The 19,099-nt window shown below is 32.9% G+C and overlaps 1 protein-coding gene across 1 annotated transcript in view; it reads right to left on the bottom strand.

The window, feature by feature from the left end:
• The window catches only part of LOC130901346 (monocarboxylate transporter 2-like), a 392,606-nt gene extending 378,250 nt beyond the window's left edge, over positions 1–14,356 (bottom strand). Inside the window, exon 1 of the mRNA XM_057812657.1 lies at positions 14,120–14,356. The gene's annotated coding sequence lies outside the window, so the exon portion shown is untranslated. The remainder of the gene's footprint in view (positions 1–14,119) is intronic.
• Between the last annotated feature and the right edge of the window lie 4,743 nt (positions 14,357–19,099).

Below are 19,099 nucleotides of genomic sequence, written 5' to 3'. Positions count from 1 at the left end.
GTCAGTGCGTAGACAACAGATGTAGGTAACCAGCGCGTATGTGCGGAACGCTGACCTTGGGGTTGCGGCGGCGGAACCGCAAAACGGTACTTACTTAAAACATATGCCTCGTAAATTAATATTCAGTTGTACAAGTTAACGAGGTATGATAAAATGTTGTTTTTCTAAGTTCCAAGTAGGATTACAATTAAGAGCATCTGTCCAAATAACGGCGTATAATGCCGTTCAATTTATAATGATATTATTGATATTTAAGGAATACTTTCTCGCATGAGATATACATATTTTTAAAATATGTTTTTTTATATATTTATAAAAATTGTAAATATATAAAATGAGCTATTTACGCCTATGATAGATCAAACAAAATTGTCGGCAAATGTATCGAAGCGGTTTTTATCTTCTGCAATTGATATTGGAAGAACTAGACATAATTAGGATAAAGATAAGTCTTTTTAAACTTTTCGAACGAAGTAACGGAAATGAAAATAAAACTAAAACTACTTCGTACTGAACTTGAAGGTATTCTTTGAATTACATATTTAACCTGATTCACTCCCAGATTCATAAATATATCACTATCACTATTATCTTCTTCTGGAATAATAATAATTGGTTCCATAAGAACTTCAACGCGCGTATCAAGATCTCACATTCTATTTTCTTCTTTCTTTGCATTATTTAGGCATCTCTGCCAGTTAAAAGTTGTTACATTTTTTATGGCTTGCTCTAGTAACATTTTCACATCCTTTAATTTGGATGTTGTATTATTGTTATTACGCGCTACCTCATTTTTGATTTATGCCCACACAAACTCAAATGCATAGTTGGGTTTTAATGTCGTTTGGAAATTTACGTTATTGTCTTTGCGATTTGTATATTTTAGAAGTATTTTTTATAGTAAGTTCTCGGTTACAAGTTATTCACATAAGTTTGTTAGTTTTACATAATAATTATTCGTGCGTGCGAAATTATAGTGTGACCAATTCTTAGTTTGGTTACTTTAACTTGTTTTGGGCGATTACTGCATATACGCTGTCACTGTGCAGCACTCTCCTTTATTTGCTTCAATTTATGGAATGATCCCTGCCACTGAAGATTAATTTTCTTTTTGATATTCACTATAAACCGCACTCTTCATGTACGTCACTACATACCGTAGAATCCTTTGCATGTTTTCAACATCTTCATTTCCTTGTTTGACATCTAAGTTGTTGATTTGTAGTAGATGCAATTGAATCTTGATTTGTGGTTCAAGGGAGATTTCTTATAGATATTCAAGAAGTCGGTTACTTTTACAGTTTTTTGTACGTTTGACGATTGAAATTCGACCAAAGCTTGTAGGATCGCATATATTTCTGCTGTATATACAGAGCTTACGTCATTGGGTTTTCGGTGCATCAATCAATATTTTATGGAAGTGAGAATACACGGAGAATTTCGAGTGAAAGCTCCGATATATCATAGAGGCTGTCGTTTCTGCCTTGTTCAAGATATCCAAATTTGTATCAATGCTTAGAGTTCTAATCAGCCATGGTAGAGGTAGAGGTCAATATTTAATTGTAGAAGTGGGGAAATCTGCATATCTAGTAGTCTGATATATCTAGAAACCGTCTGATAAAAGGGATAGTCGACTCTGCATGAATTCGAACGTGTTTTGATATCTATTTGCAACTGTGCTATCGTACTTTGTATGTTCATGGTTGCTCATTATAATACTAATGTTAGAGATTGTTTTCTTTTTGCTAGTTTTACTTGTAAATGATAAAGAGCTCCAGCAATTTTGCACAATACTTGATTAGCTGTAGTATCTAAACATTTTGGTATCTGTTTTTTACAGGAAGCATGGGTGATGGATCCATAATGGATCTTGAACATATGAGATAGTTGTAGATTGAGAATAAAGAGTAAAGAGAAGAACTTTTAATAGGTTTAGTCCATTCTGACATTTGACGATAAGATTCTTGATGTATTCGTTCCAATTTGATTGCGAATCGAAGATTATTCCCAAATATGTAATTTTCTATACATAACCGAGAGGAATTTAGACAGAGTAGTGTTTTTAGCGTTTCTCTTTTAGACTACATCATGCAATTGGTTTTCGCTGTAGAGAAGCGAAGACCGGAGTCTGTGGACCAAATAAAAGACATTATTTTATAATGAATAGTCAATTAATAATTGACTCTATTAAGAATAAATCCTTCAAAAAGTAATATTTCAAGTTTATTTTCTATATTATTTTGGCAGTGAAAAAAAGTTTCACGGTAAAAAAAAGTTTAAATTTACGCATAGAGACACAGAGATGTCAAGTATTTTCTACAGCTGAAGAAACAATTTAATTATCAAACATAAAAAATTTTCATCTACAAACGTAGACATATTTCTTACTTAAAAATATAACTAATGCTTCAATAAGTTTTCCTCATTATTGGCTTCAATAATCCGCGGTAAATTATTGGAACTTTGTAAGGATTATAGGTGAATTCATCAAACAGTATGTGAAAATGATAATTTTCGGCTAGGTATTCACTGAAAATATTAATGCATACCTCGTATATGTACCAGGATAAAATTGAATCCCAAAAACTGTTCCCCATAGAAGCGAAGTTGTGAAACACCAGCTGTTACCTTCACAAATTCTGTTTCAAATAATTAGCATCACCTCATGAGCCTTTATCTATATCTGATGACACCTGACCATGATAGGGATAGCTGCTGAAGTTCCATCAAAACCAGTAATTAAAAGCACAATGACTTCAAGTTTTATTTTTAGTTATTCACAATAACTGTTCACTTCGTCTCGTTTATATTAAATAGTGAGACATTGTTGATACTTTTTTGTCGAACATAAAATTTCATAACTTAAGCTTTGGAGGTATTCAAACATAGGTAATTTGTACTATATCAGTCAAAAAATGTATCTTTGGTAAGCAGTATTATTAACCCTATCAAGTGTTATGAGAAACATATCGTTTATATAAAACGGAAATAAAACCTTACTGTACACGCTCAATACAGATTAAAAGTTTTTGCCCATCCCATAATTAATCTATTCCTTAAATTTCAAAATAAATACACGTATTTCTCACTCATATTGTCAAGCAAAGGTTGAAATGGTTTCTTACAAACCAAGACTGTCCGTTATTTGTTTATTTTATACGAGCGCCTATTTATACAGTACAGCCTGATTTGATTATTATTCTTCAACTGTAAATTATTTCTTCGGTGTTTATGATTGTAGTTTAGTCCCAGTTACCCCTGTGACACGCAAGAACGTTCTGTGATTTGTAATTTTGGATTCAGACATCTTTTTGTGTAGTTGATATACTTATTGTTTTTGTTTTCGCAAACTCAGGCTTGTAAGGTTTAAAATGGGTGAATCTGAGGAAGTATCGCAAGTCGCGAAGTCTAGGCAAAAGTAACCGTATCATTGCCGCCGAATTAAAAATACCTCGACGAACCGTAATAAACGTATTGTATTGGTATTGATCATTAAACGTGATCGATGACTCACGGGTCTAGAGATAGCAGCTCATATCAATGAATCTAGGGATCTGCCTTGGAAAACTTCTACAGTGAAAAGGAGATTGAGAGAAGCTGCCCTTTTTAAAGGTTGGCAGTGAAGAAACTCTCTTAAGATGTCAAAATAAAATTAAGAGGCTGCAGGAGGCTGACTAAACATAAAAATTGGGCACATAAGGAATTTAAGAGAATTTTATGGAGTGATGAGTCAAAGTATGAGTCTAAAAGAAGAATGTTTATACATAGGTCAAAGAAAGAATGTATGCCAGATTCATGTATAATTCCAACAGTAAACGAGGTGGAGGCTCGGCGATGTTTGGAGGATGTCTTGGAGGATGTTTTGAAGGAAGGGGAACTGAAGACCTGTTAGAAATCGAAGTTAGTTTGGGAAAAGAAAACTATACAAAAAAATAAGAGGATAATGTAATACATTCTGGCCAGCGCCGGATTAAGAGAAAACTTATCTTTTTGGGACAAATTGGACAGGAAAGTCAGAAAGCAGTGTCATACTTCCACTCCACTTCTTCGGAATATTCTGATTAATGAATGGAACCAAATAGATGAAGATTTTTTGTCGAAATTGTAACAGAAAATGCCAAAATTGTACCGGAATAATAAAAGCAAAAATAAGTTACATCGATGGAACAAAATTTTAAATATGTAACAATTAGTGACTGCAGCTAGAGACTACAATTTCACTAATACTTACTTCACTAATAATTTTTATCGGTCTATGGTTTTTGAAATGAAAATTATCGAAGTCAATCATACTGTTTTTATTTTTTGTGTATCATGCAAATTATATAGTATAGTGGGCAAAACTTTTTACCAGTAGTATCACTCCAATACCTTACATTCTGTGTATTTACATTTCCGTTTAAATAGAAAGCAACTTTCGTCAATAAAGCATTTGTTTTGAGGTAGTCGGGTTGTTGGTTAATTTTAGTGACTTTATTTTCACGAAGTTCCAGTTTTTGCTTAGATCGTAGTCCAGGGCTGTATGAATTCATGTATATACACATATATGTGGATAAAATTTGTTTCTTCTTTACAGGTAAATGGAACTTGAATTTTTAAAGAAGGTACATTTTGCTAAAAATTTCTGCTAGATCATTTTACATAATTATTACACTCATTTTTTCAAACTTACAACAGAGCTCTAGGTAATCTCAAGTGAAATGCGTTTTCTGCTATATTATAACCCAAATCACCTACCATTTCTCTTCACAAAGCACCTAATAATTCGGCTAACAGATTATTAAATGTTCAGAAATAACAAGAGACTTCAGATAATCTTCGGTCTTTGAAGACGATGTTTTGATTATTAAAACTCGCAGACAATGTAATGGTGAGTGTTGGTATTACAGTAAACAGTGATTTTATTCTAAATTTCACCAACATTTCCAAATATCCTCACTGAATTTCAACGAAAACGGAATTTCAAATTTAATTATTAACTAATTCAATCCATCACAGTATTACTGTATATCAATGAATAGGTTCTTCCAATGCTTTTGATGGAAAAGTCTATTCAAATCACTAGAAAAATTCATAACCCTTGATATTCAGTTTCCATATTTCACTGGTATATGTATAATCGTTACAAAGATAATATACGTGTTTTAAATAGCACACATTTTATCAAGATAAGTATAAGTGTATACAATTCACGATGGAGGTGGAGGAAAAATCATCTCTGCCATTCCTTGACGTCATGATCAAAAAACTTTCTCCACGCAGTTTCTCTCAGTCCGTCTATCTCAAACCATCTTACACCAATGGTTTCCTCAACGTTCAGCACTTTCTTCATCCACTTCTTTCCAATACCAACCCATAACATTTACTCGAAAGCCCCCCAAGAAACCGAACTCCATACATTTATTACCCCTGCCGCCAATAATATACTTCCCACGAGGGCCAAAAAGAAAAAACCCGCAAATAATTACCAGGTTCAGCTTTTCATTTCCTTAGTGAAATTCCAAGGAGTAGGCAGAATCGGATCATTTCTTACCAATAAATTAATAATCATCCTATCCCCACCCTACCTTTAATAATGGCTTCAAAGTGGAAGCCGAAGCGTCGAAAGTTTTCAAAATTCCATCCTGGCCAAGTCCCTATCACCTTTATGCACTCCATTTTTATAAACTCTATAAAAAATCATTTTTCTTACTACTGCTAATGAAATACTACCTCTGTATATTCGTCCCCGCGAGCGGAAAACAAATTGAGTATTTCAACTATTCAAACTAATAACAATGGTTCATAAATTCTCGACATTGTTAATTATTGCAACATTCAATCGATAACAATCTTATCCGTATCTAACGTCAATAGATTAAAAATTACATACAGTATTGGTTTGATCTCAGACCCCGTAACGTGTTGTAATCGTCTTCTCTTAAACAATTTTAGAGAACTCATGCCGAGAAGTGACTCGACACAAAAGGAATAGTCACACCACTCTAGGAAGAGGTTCGACAATTTATCCACACCTGTTAGCATCTATTAATAGGAATAACACGGATTAAGCGACAAGATTAGCTTTAGTGAGAATTGATTTTTTTTATCTTAATTTCGTAGCTCGACTTCAACAATATCAAACGTCTCCTCTATGTAATGAATAAACTTGGAAAACATATGTTGCATCTTTTAGATTAGGCCATATCTTGAATTTGGGGTAATTAGAGGCTATATTTTTCTGTGAGCATGTCAGTTATATGACTGAAGATCCTGATTGCGAGGAAAATTGGAGAAAAACCTATAATATCTACTTTGAACGCAAGATTCTTTAAAACGGAAGGGTGATAATGATGTGATAATTTAGAAAAATTTGGAGTTTCGTAGGTGAATAATAGTCTGTTTCACGAGAAAGAAAAAAATCTCAGTCTGAAATATAATAAACTAAATAGAATAGGACAACTACATTATTTGTACATAAATCTTTTGAATAGAAGTGACAGCAGGTGGGCAATATCAACTATTAGTATGTATCATAAACTACACGACAGGTAGGCTGCTGAAAATTTGAAATGTCTTAAACTAATGTAACTCCAATGTGAACAATGACCATATCGCATGTCCAACCACTGGAGTACATCTAAGACGTATCCTCGCAGTGCAATGGTCAAGTTCACTTTTTTTATCTGTTTAACGTTATTGGTCCAAGACGTCTTGCCGTCGAGTTTTGGAGTCTTGACTCGTGTAGAACTGCCGATCTCGTCTGTTCTGAATGGTGCTTGTATATTGCTTGGTTTTTTATCTTCTATCATCTTTTTCTCCAGCTCCTTAATTTTCTCGTTCATCTGATTTTTCATCGTTGTTTCATCTCATTCTCGATATCTAATTATAGAGATGACATTTCATTTTTGACGCCAGCGGCAATATCGGTTTTCAATGATAAAATTTCGGCAGAAATGTCGCTCTTTATGGTAGAAATCTTGTCATCCATATTGGCCGAAATATCACTTTTCATAGTCGAAATATTGTCCTTCCTGTTCGATATATTATCAGAAATATCGTTTTTCGAAGTCGAAATTAATGAGATCAAGATCGAGGACTCGTCTTTGAATAGATAAGTTTCTTTCACTTACCAGCACCACTTTAAATCTTTCTATCAATTCACTTTTCTTACCGGACGATTCCAACTCACGATTCTCCAGTTGGGCTTTCAATTCCGACACTTTCAGATCACTTAATCTCTTTGCTATGTTTATGTCATTATTTATATATAATACCCCACACCTGACACCAATGTAACGTTTTTCGTATTAATTTAAACTCTTTCTATTCGTGGGGTGAATTCATAAACACTGTCTGTTACGTTCTTAATTTATTCATACACTCTATGATACACTTTAATAACTTATAATAATATACTTATAAATATCACTGCGAATACTTTACTAACTCGTTCTATTCGCTACGACTATTTATATGACACTAAACTAACTGCGTTTTCACAAATCATTTATATACCTAAATAAAATTCTACACAGTTCTAGAACAAAAAGAAACACAACAAATGAATAAATAGACTTTCCTAGAAATTTTTAAAATCAATACTGTAAATAACCGCCTGCTATAATAGAAAGTTCTAAAAGGGAACCATTGTCCGCCATTTATAAAAAACAGATGAAAGTCCACTTTATATAGAATTTTGGATAAAAAATATCGTTGTGGTGATATTTAAATATAACAGATAAATTCACGAGAAAGAAAATATATAACATAAGATGAGATAAAACATAACCAGCAAGATAAAAGACGAATAGACTGTAATTTTTTATTTTGATAAAGAAATTCCTACTGTAATCTCAGAGCATGAGTTGGAACATCTTGTACAAAAAACTCAACTTTATATTTGCTAAGCTTCAAGGAGGATGTTGGAATTGGTGGAAAACAGGAAACAATCATCTGACGACGAAACTACATTCGTAAAAAGGCATAATTTGGCAACCAAAATCTTCAACTAAATGCTCAGATAATACAGGCATACGGTTGAAAAACTACGGGTTGACGAAACCTTCACAAGCAGTCGAAAAGCTATTATTAAAGGTTTATCTCCAGGCTTTCAAACACCAACAGGCAATATCACGTAATTTCTGCATGCACCGAGATAGCAAGCACCCGAACCTTGCTATTCTGCATGATCTAGACTGTAAGAAAAGTTGTAGTTTATCTGTCTAGTCTAACTCTAGCTAAAATGAGACACATTAGACCTATCAAGTCGGGCTCGAACTCCTTATATCTCAGTCTAACGCCAGCAGTGCATTTTTGGAGGAAAATAATGTGATCTTTGACGACTACCACAAAGACATGAAGGCAGATCACTTCTTAGATTCCGTCGCCAGAGCATTTCAGACAGTGAAAATTTCAAAATGACTACGTGAAAAGTGAATTGGGTACAATTAGCACGATCAAATTACATAAATAACAATAACTACAAATAGTTTTATGGCATCTCCTAATTTAATGAGAAATGTAGATGTGGAACTTTGGCTACGAATTGCAATAGACCAAGTTATCTCATAATCACATAACAGCGTTATAAAAATTTTTCTAGTGGTTCCTATTATTAAATCTGGTGTTATTAATATCAAGAGAAGCGGACTTCATTATTTTAATGGAATACTTTGAATCATGACTTTACTATGAAAATTATGTATTCATCAAAAATTACATATATATATATATATATATATATATATATATATATATATATATATATATATATATATAAGAAGATTCAATATTTATTCAAACTTTCAAACAAGCTATTCTAAATTTGTTTCTATTATTCAGTACAATAATATTACTTGATGCCTAATGAAAGACGATGAATTCTCAAATTTCTGAAAATGCGATGCTCTTATGCTTTGACTTAATGTTTGTTTATTTGTGAGCAGCTGTATAAATATGAGTGTTCATGGAATATATAAAAATAACAATCCCATAATTCACTCCAAATAATCCGCATATCTTCACACAAATCTTTTAGTATCACAATAAATTGTTTATTTCCAACAATCTTTTATTAGCTTGACCTGTATATATTCGTAATAATGTGATAAAATTCCAGTTTCTTCTGTTGAAATTATTTTGAATTTGAATACATAGTGTTGCAATGAAACTCAGACACTATGAGTTTTCTTAGTGAGATCTACATATCATACAAATAATTTCAAGACAAAATATAACGAGTAAAAGGACAAACCAATATATCAATGAAATATCGAGCACACTTCGGGACATCATGGCGAAAAACACAAATTATATTATTCGCTGTATACAAAGTTCATGATTATTGTGGATGATGAAAAATGTTATTGAGGTTTTTTTATACAGAATCATACAGAGTACGTATGGAACTATGATTATTCAAACTATTCAAATGTATATGGTGCTAATACAGATCTCTTATATTTATTTGATGTAATTTTTTGTTTTGTTATACGTGAAAATCGTAGATAAATCAACGAACGCCATCTAGCTCACCCACTAGAGTAAGAACATTTTTGATATCTCCTAACAGAGTGTCATAATTGTAGTTTTTTGTATTAAGGGTGGATAGTAAATCAAACTTTCCATTTTATTTCTACGATCAAATAGGATACCCTATTTTTTACAGCAAAATTGAATATTTTGCTATGTAGTTTTAGATTTTTCAGCCTTTTCTACTCTTAAAGTTTTGTGATATTTATTGTGAGCTATGAGATCTTTCACATGTTCTCAGTAAGCGTTGACAGAGTTATTTGAAGTAACAATTTTTTTTTAACATTCGATCTCTGAAGAGGTACATGTTGCTTGAATAGCATGGATATCCAACTCGGTGTATTGGAAAACAGAATGATTTTCAATTGTCTCCAAGAAGTTGTGAGTTGAACCCACTTTATTTCCAAATTTGGTAACCAATAAAGTCCTTAGTTTATGTACGTAAGATATGTTCACTTGAACAACTTAGAGTAAAATCAAAACACAAAAACCCACTTTTTTAAGAGAATCTAAGTAATAAGGAGAAAGTTTTAAACAAGAATTAAGTGATAGAATTAAGTTAAATGTACAAATCAGAACTAATGAACAAGTAGACGAAGAAGATAAAAAAGTAATGATAAATATACAGCAAGCCGCATGGAACAGTACCAAACTAATTACAAGAAGAATAAAAAGTCATAACTACCCCAAAGAAATCAGAGAACTAGTACAAAGAATAATGAAAGCCAACAAAAACGTGACAGAGACCGGAGCTACAGAAAATAAAAACACACTAAACAACTTCACCCATCAAGTAAGGATGAAATCGACAAAATGAACGAAATAATTGAACAAACCAATTCAACAGGTTCTGCCAATTCGAAACGAAGATGGATCTTGGGCACGTGATGATCAACAAAAGGCTTATGTATTTTCCAAACCACTTACATAGAAAGTAATGATGAAACCGTTAGTAACGATGATGAGAGTATCGAAGAAGGAGTCAATAGTGAAGACCACGAAAAAAATAGAGCTTACTTCACCTACTAAAGAGTTAATGAAAATTATTAAGAATAGTATAAACCACAAGAATGCCCTAGGGTACGACTTAATAACAGTTTCCAATAAAGGCCTTTATGAAACTCACAAACCTCATAAATGCAGTATTAAGACTCCAATACGTACGAGTACCAACACGTGGAAAACAGTTGAAGTGATAACTGATACCCAAATGACGAAAATCAATGCATAAATTATTTAAGAATATACTATGAATAGAGATGAGAAGTGTGGCAATTATCGTGACATCAGTATAACTAGCGCAATGGGAAGGTTGTACGGCAATGTTTTTAAAAATAAAATTGGAAAAAATATTATTGAATTAGAATAACAGTACAGATTTTGTGCGGTGTCGTTGCAACAGCTTTTTGATATAGTGACCTTAGCAATGTTTATGTTCGACCTATTCTGAGCATATACAGAAAGACAAAAGGTGTAGTCAAGCTGGCAAATACCCTATCAAAACGATTTTCGCATTTGAAAGGCTTGAGACAAGGATGCAGTTTATAACCAACATTATTCAAAACATACATTCAGGAAGCATTGAGTATTTGAAAAACTAAAGTTGCGATAATGGGAATTTAGATAGAGGATACGTTATTATCAACTTTATTTTTCGGAGACGACGACGAAGTTATAGCTGGTGACGAGGACGATGCAGATTATATGCTGGGAAAGCTGGACGACGAATATACAAAATGGAGTTTAAATATGGATATGTCAAAATCAGAATATCTGCCGGTATGAAGCACTGCAAATAAATAAGATTAGACGATGTAGACAATCCAAATACCTGGAAAGCATAATTTCGGAGGATGGAACAACAAAAGACGATATAAGAAATAAATTGCAGCAAAGGAAAAATTTACACAAAGTCTGTAGTCACGAAAAATTAATCTAAATTCAAAAATGACAATATACAAAGTCATAGTGAATCCTATTTTAACCTATGGATGTGAGTGCTGGCAACTATCAAATAGACAGGAAAATAATATACAGGCTACGGAAATGGACTACTTAAGATGATAGTGCAGGATATCCAGAACAGAGCAGATATGGAATGAAGATATACGACGAAGAACAGGTCGAATATACACGACTTCAGAGAGACTTCAGACTAAGCAACTGCTCTGGTACGGACATGTGATGAGGATGGAGCTGAGCAAGTGGCCGAAGGAAGCATTGATGTATGAACCGCAGAATAGAAGTAGACGAGGACGACCCTCAAGGACCTGGAAAGAAGGAATTGAACAAAATATAAAAGACAGAGCTATCTAGTTAAACAAGTGGATAGATAGAAAAGTGTGGCGTACGAAATGCGGGATGCAGCAAAAAAAGCTGTAAGATCCCCGCTGTATAAATATAAATATAATATTTGATAAGAATACTAACCAAACTTGGGGAAAACTAAATTATTCCATCACATCATTTTGGTTTCCGCAACAGGCATTCTACAATAGATCAAGTACATCGTATAACAAATATAATAGAGACATCTTTTGAGGGAAATAAAATATATTCAGTCTTTTTAGATATTGCAAAAGCATGTGATAAAGTTTGTTACCAAAAATCAGAAAATATTCACCTGCTCATTATGTTGAGCTAATAAACTCCTACCTGAAAGACCTACAATCGGAGTTAAACAAGAAAACGAATATTCATAGTTCAGACTAATTAGAACAGGGCTTTCTCAAGGCTGTACTTTGGAACCAATACTATACTTGTTATATAATTGTAACATGCCTGTTACGGAAAATATTGAAATGGCTACATTTGCAGACAACACTGCAATACTGGCTGTTGGAGAATCAATTGGAGAGGCTGTCAAGAATCTTCTAAATTCAAGTAACAAAATAGATGCCTGGGCTAATAAATGGAGTATTAAAATCAATGAGGGAATATCTATCGATATCAACTTTATCTATAAGGAGATAAACAATCTCCCAGCTATACTAAACAATAAGATCATCTCATATAAAAAAACGGTCAAATATCTAGGATTAAATCTGGAACCAAACTATAGTGGGAAGAACATATCAAAAAGAAAACAGAAATTGCAACTCAGATATAAAAAACTATATTGGTTACTAGGAAGAAGCTCACAACAAGTATTAAAACTAAGATGCTAGTATATTAAGACTCAAGCCGTTGTGGAGTTATGGTTTACAACTATGGGGCTGTACAAGTGAAAGTGATTATACTTGCCTGCAGAGTCCAAAACCGAATACTATGGAATATAGTAAACGCCTCGTGGTATGTCCGCAATAAAGATCTACAGCGAGAACTCCATATTAAAACAGTCGTAAAAGAGATTAAGAAGATCGCTGGAGGTCATAAAGAACGACTCTATAACCACATAATCAACGAAATATAATAATTTCTATAAAATCAAGACATAGTCCGTAGACTCAAAGGCACAAAACCTTTAGAACTTGTGTGAGAAGTGACAGTTATAACCCAGCTCAATAATTAATAGCCACAATAGTTAAACATTAACGTTTATTTCTTAAGTGAACCATTGGGAATACTGAGGACAGTGAAGTACTTAGTAAATTAGAATTAAATGTAAATTGTCGGTTGATACTAAGATAAGGTGCATTGTTTCTCTCAGAAAAAATTGAAAAAAAATTTTTATGAGGGGATATTATAATGTTCTATTTGTTATTCTTAAGTTCTATTTTACAAGAAAACAGTAACGTGGATATTTTTATATGGTAATATCGTAATATTCTCTTTGTCATTCTAAAGTTCTATATTACAAGAATAACAAAACGCAGGTATGTTTCTTTTGTCATCATAAAGTTCTATACAACAAAAATAATAAAAGTGAAGAAGTTTCACGAAGAACAATTAATTTAAGTTTGTTGTTTCTACGTTAATTTGTTTTCAATTCTGCCCTACCACGGTAATGGAAGTCTTAAGCTTCAACTTTTTAATTGTTTGTTGTTTTTGAGGCTGTGAAATGCTTGATAACGATTGTAGTGAAAAGTGTAAAATTATTTTATATGAACAATAGATCTAATATAAATACAAATATTTCCATTAAAAAAATCAAAAACGTAAAAATAATCAACTTCAAAGTTTTACATCTTATTTCAAAGCAATAATTTCTGCTATTTGGTCTTATTATCATTATCCATTTACGAAACATTCATCATCAAATTATATCGTTCATTAATTTTCGGAATTAATATGAATAATCTATTAATAATTACTGATTCATAATTGTTATTAAATTAGCATTAGAATATTTATTTGAATATTTAAACTACTTCTTTTAACGATACTTCTTGGAGTCAATTGTTGTAATTTCAAAGATATTCTTGATATATGAACGAAACTGAATAATACACAACCTTTTCAAATAAAAGAACTCAGATTGATAGTCGTTTGTAAAAAACTTTTTACGAACCTAATTTGTATCTATGGAAATTTAGCCCCATATGTATAATTTTCTATCGAAATTCTTTGCTTTCAATATTCTCTCTCGAAGTTAATATATCTTAATTAATATTTTTTAACATGCAATTAAAAATTTTGGATACAATCGATAAAAACAGAAATATACCTAATAACAGTCAGCTTTATACTTCACTTGTCGAACCCTCCAACAAAAACAATCCAAAAACCACAAAACCGCCACCAGCAACAACAATAATCAATCTCCGAAATCATCCCGCAAATCCCAGTAACACGTGCCAGTAAACGAAATTCTCTCAGAGTTCGTCGATGCTGCGAGACTGCGTAATTTTCAGCCCTGACTCGATCCGTACGACAATGAACAAACTCGGCGTTGAAACTGAGTGAGCGTTGAGCTCGACGGGCTGCTGGGATGAACCGCAGCGCCTTCGCCGAAGATGAGCTGCTACAAACGGAAGCGCGTAGTGAATCCCCACTACTACGTGTATTGCAGGATCGCGGAACTTCAAATTTCATTCATAATCAGGACTAGCGATGCTAACGTGGGTGGTCGGGGTAGACTTTCGACGAATAAGAGATTATTTTATGTTTAGACAAACTACGGAAGGCTAAAACTAATATTAAAAACACGTTCGGTTAATTTTATAATTATGTATTCCGCACTAACGGTAAATATGAGTAAGGTATGAGATATTTGACACAAATAGCCATAAACATTAGTAAGGTTTTATTCATAAGAATTCATCTTGGCTTCTTCCGGTAGTTGTCATTTTTACCACACTCCATTTTTATTTCAATGTATTGCTCACTTTAAACTTGAAATGTCTCATAATTCTCGCTTCAGATGACAATATTCAATGAAATATTTAAAAATATGGCATATATTGATTAACATTCTTATATGGAACAGAATAGTATAGAACTTTTAAATTAAACTTCGAAATTTCGCTGATAGATGGCGCTATAACACTTGCGCTCCAAGCTGTCACAATCGTGGAAGTCTTATCGAGAGGCTATGTGAAGCTCATAATTGCTTTTACTCTGTTGACCCCCATGCGACACATCTGTGCTACACCTATTTTAACTGGTTAAAACGAAAAGTTTATGTTTGGCGGCGTTTTTGTCTTGTGATGGGAGGTCACAGTAACGAATTTCATTCTCTTCTCAATGTTTGAGTTTTACAATGGCAAAAAATTGTATTGGTCCAAATGTTATTAAATGATGCTTTGCATGCATAATTATTCAGAATAGGCATATAACTGAAGATTTTACAATAAAATTGCTAAAAATTCTCTGAGGTTTTAATGTTGTTGTTTGGAATGAGTGTCATATTCGTAACGTCCAGGAGTTAACATATAAAAAATGAGAAAAAATGAGAGTACCTAACGCTGGTATATTTTCATTACAGGAACTAAGCAAAATATCAATTGGTTAGCTTTCTGCAGATTCAGATAAAATCTACGATATGCTTGGCGAAATTGGATCCGATTATAAGGATAACAGTGATTAAGATAAAAATATTTTTGACCCTCCAACAGTTGTTTCTGAAAACTCGGACAGAGAAGAATCTGAAGAAAGTAGCAACGATGAAAAGCAAGGTCCGTCGAATGTCTTCATAGGATTTGAAATGTAGCCGAAGTTTTGAGTCCTTGGGGTTACTTCAGCAAATATTTAAATAACGATATTTTCGAAGTTGGAGCAGAACAGACATCTAGATATCATTTACAGCAAACTGGCAGAGAGATAAAACCAAAAATTACGCAATTTTTGACATACATGAGTGCATGGGGTGTTTTAAATTTTCTAGAATTCATCTTTACTGTAGCATTAAGTATCAACTACCAATTATTGCCGATGTAATGAATCGGGACAGATTCTATAAACTTCGTACAAATTTTCATGTAGTAGATAACCTTACGGTCTCCGAATATGCCAAAAAACTGAACCACCTGTGGAAAATTCAACCGATGATTGATCGAGTCAGTTTCGTGATGCAAGTTCGTCATGTGACATGATGTAAGATTGAGGCATTATTTCAACTAGCATACATTCAATATTGCATGCATGCAAATTTGGCTGTCAAAAAAATTTGTTGCTCTAGATACCCAAAAGTAATCTGACAATTGTGTAAAAAAAGCTCTTTGATTGGTGCAAAGGAATGTTGACAAAATTCAATCATGGTGCATGAGCAACAACCCACTCTATGGGTCATTCAAAACGAACCAAATCCTTCAAGAGTTGTTCGCAAGAACCACTTCGAAGCAAATGGTCGCCTGTTTTTTCGAGATAAGTGTACATGTCGCCACCATCCCATTATAGCAACGTAGAGCGGTCAATTCTGAATGCTACACCAAGATTTGTTTGCCACAAGTATACGAAAAAATCAGGGAAACTAATAGCAGTAGACGAATCATTCCTCATTATAACATTGCGAGCCCTTACACATCATATCAAACAAAAACGTGTTTGAACAGTCAAAACATCGAATTGATGGGTCTTACGCCGTAGTCCTTGTTTGATTTCTTGTTATTATTTATCGATATTACTAAATACTCATTTCTTAATATAAAGTTTAGTTAATATCATGAAATTTCTATTACTGATTTTAGATAATCTCAATTTTATTGTATATCAGTTACTATTCGAATATTGCGTATTTATAACTTTCAAATTTTGGCGTGCCCGACGATTTTTTCTTGAAAAAGATCCTTCGTTATGAAACTTCACGTTGTAAATACGGAACAGTAAACAAATATAACACATAATATTATAATTATATATAATTAGAAACCGCTTTAAAAACTGGAAACTCGCAGAAAAAATTCCTCTCACTCCGCTGGGTTCTAATAAAAATTAGTTCTAATAAATACAAATTCTTAGACGTATATTAACACGGTCCTCAAAGCATTTATAAGTATTCCAGAAAAAAAGCCGACGAATTATGCATAATAGCATTTGCTAGCAATGCAAAAAGAATGAATTATTCTCGACTTGGTGGTTGGAATTTAAACAATCATTTATCTCTCAATTCCACTATCAAGTATTTTTTTTCTCGCGCCTCATTTATAAACCTCTGAACTGGTTCAAACGTAAGGAATTTTTGTTTTATCTACCTATAACAATATTATACATGAAATATTTGCTTACATCGTTATTTTTAAGAAGTCCATTCGAATTTATCATTCGAAATTACTTCACAAAGTTGACGAGTTACATACTTTTATCTCTCCTCCAGATGTAACAGAAAGGCAAGTTTTTCATTTAATTTGAAAAAATTAGAATTTAATGTATTGCTGTTTTATAGCCGTCTTCAATATTATATATCGTTCGTTATATTACTCATCTTGTAATAATATTTAATCCCTGAAACAACTCTCGATAACAAGCGTGAACTCCGAACAATATTTCTATTAATATATTGAGAACAGAACATTCCGTTTGGTGTGAAAGTAAAAAAAGTGCAAAGCATAAAATCATAATTAGATTTGAAATGATAAATGGACTTCCAAATTATCTTTGTCTTTGTGTGTATGTTGTATATATGTGTGTTGTGCTGATTGGCTCAAAAATCATTATGTAAATCTATTAATTATAACCCATTTAGTAACGGCACGTCGACCGTTGTGATAGGAGGTAGCTTTAATTATGTTTCACTTTGTTTGATGTGCACATCATCCCTACATCCAAAAATTTAATATATTGACGATTGCAATTTTCTTCTATCTTTACTATTTTCTACCAAAAGAAATGGTGAATTTGTAAGATAACAATAATCATAACAGAATACAGAAAAATAATGTAATTCAAGTATTTTTTATTATTTTACTTCATTTCTCAATAGTTTCTCAGGTTCCCTATACACAGTTTTTTCACTTTTTGACTTAAAAACACTGTTATATGTAATTACATATAACAAGCAAATATTGGAGAGTTTTGAGGTTTTTTTATACGTAAACAAGTGCTTCTTTTCCGCAGATTGTGATTGTAATAATCTTGATTTTTTTTAATTTCAAATCAGTTTTTATTTGGTTTATTTGTATTTCATGTATGAGTTTTGTTTGCTCAAATTCTTTTGATTTGTCGATGTTTAAGAATGGATCGTCCTTATATAGTGAGTTAATTTTTTTCGCAAATATAATTTTGATTACAGTATTCTATAGCCTCTGTAATCTAGTGTTACAGTGACATTTCGATAGCATGGGATAAGATCCCTCATAAGTGGTTCAATAAAACTGTTATACAACCAGTACACAGCGTTAGCATAATTATTTAGAATTGGGGCTTCACCCCAAACATACTCCAAAAATTTTTTCGCGTATACTTATATAGGGTTACTGTTTAGTGCTCTGAAAGTACTTTAACGGTGCAGGAGACACATTTTTCCAACATAACACACATTATCTTATACATATGTCAATGCTTATCCAATCATATCGGAATACGTGGTCATCTAGAGCAATAGTACCTTAGCTTGGGTTAGGTTAAGTTAGGTTAGGTTAGGTTAGGTTAGGTTAGGTTAGGTAAGGTTAGGTTAGGTTAGGTTAGGTTAGGTTAGGTTAGGTTAGGTTAGGTTAGGTTAGGTTCCACTCCTGGGAACTGTAAGACCTTGAAGTTGGTGGAGTGGCTCAGTAACTTTCTCTCTTCTTGTGCCGTCTTGACGGACTGGTGGAGAGGAGTGAAGCTAAGAAACAGCTCAAAAAATCCAAAGGATTAAGTGTTGTACGCTGATTCAATGACAATTTGTTGTCCTCCCGGCGTACGACACTCCCGAGGATTGAGGAGGATGGTTTAGTGGGTGAGAGTCCCACACAAACTCACAGCATTTGCACCCGCCCGTTGTGAGGAAGGCATTAGCTTCCACCCTACCTCTGGGCAAAAAAAAAAAACAAAAGGTTAGGTTAGGTTAGATTAGGTTAGGTTAGATTAGGTTAGGTTAGGTTAGATTAGGTTAGGTTGAGTTAAGTCAATCGTTAAAAGCTTATCGTGAAACATGTATGTATTTCTTTCAATTAATATTATAGGTATCAAGGACGTATCAGTTAATCATACTTACATTACTGACATTACATTATTGACATTCAATATGCATAAGATAATGAGTGTGGATGATGAAATGATGAATAATGAT

This window comes from Diorhabda carinulata, chromosome X (genome assembly GCF_026250575.1).
Source record: "Diorhabda carinulata isolate Delta chromosome X, icDioCari1.1, whole genome shotgun sequence".
Classification (NCBI taxonomy): Eukaryota; Metazoa; Arthropoda; class Insecta; order Coleoptera; family Chrysomelidae; genus Diorhabda; species Diorhabda carinulata.
The sequence above is the reverse complement of the archived record's forward strand: the minus strand, read 5'-3'. Positions and strand labels throughout refer to the sequence as shown.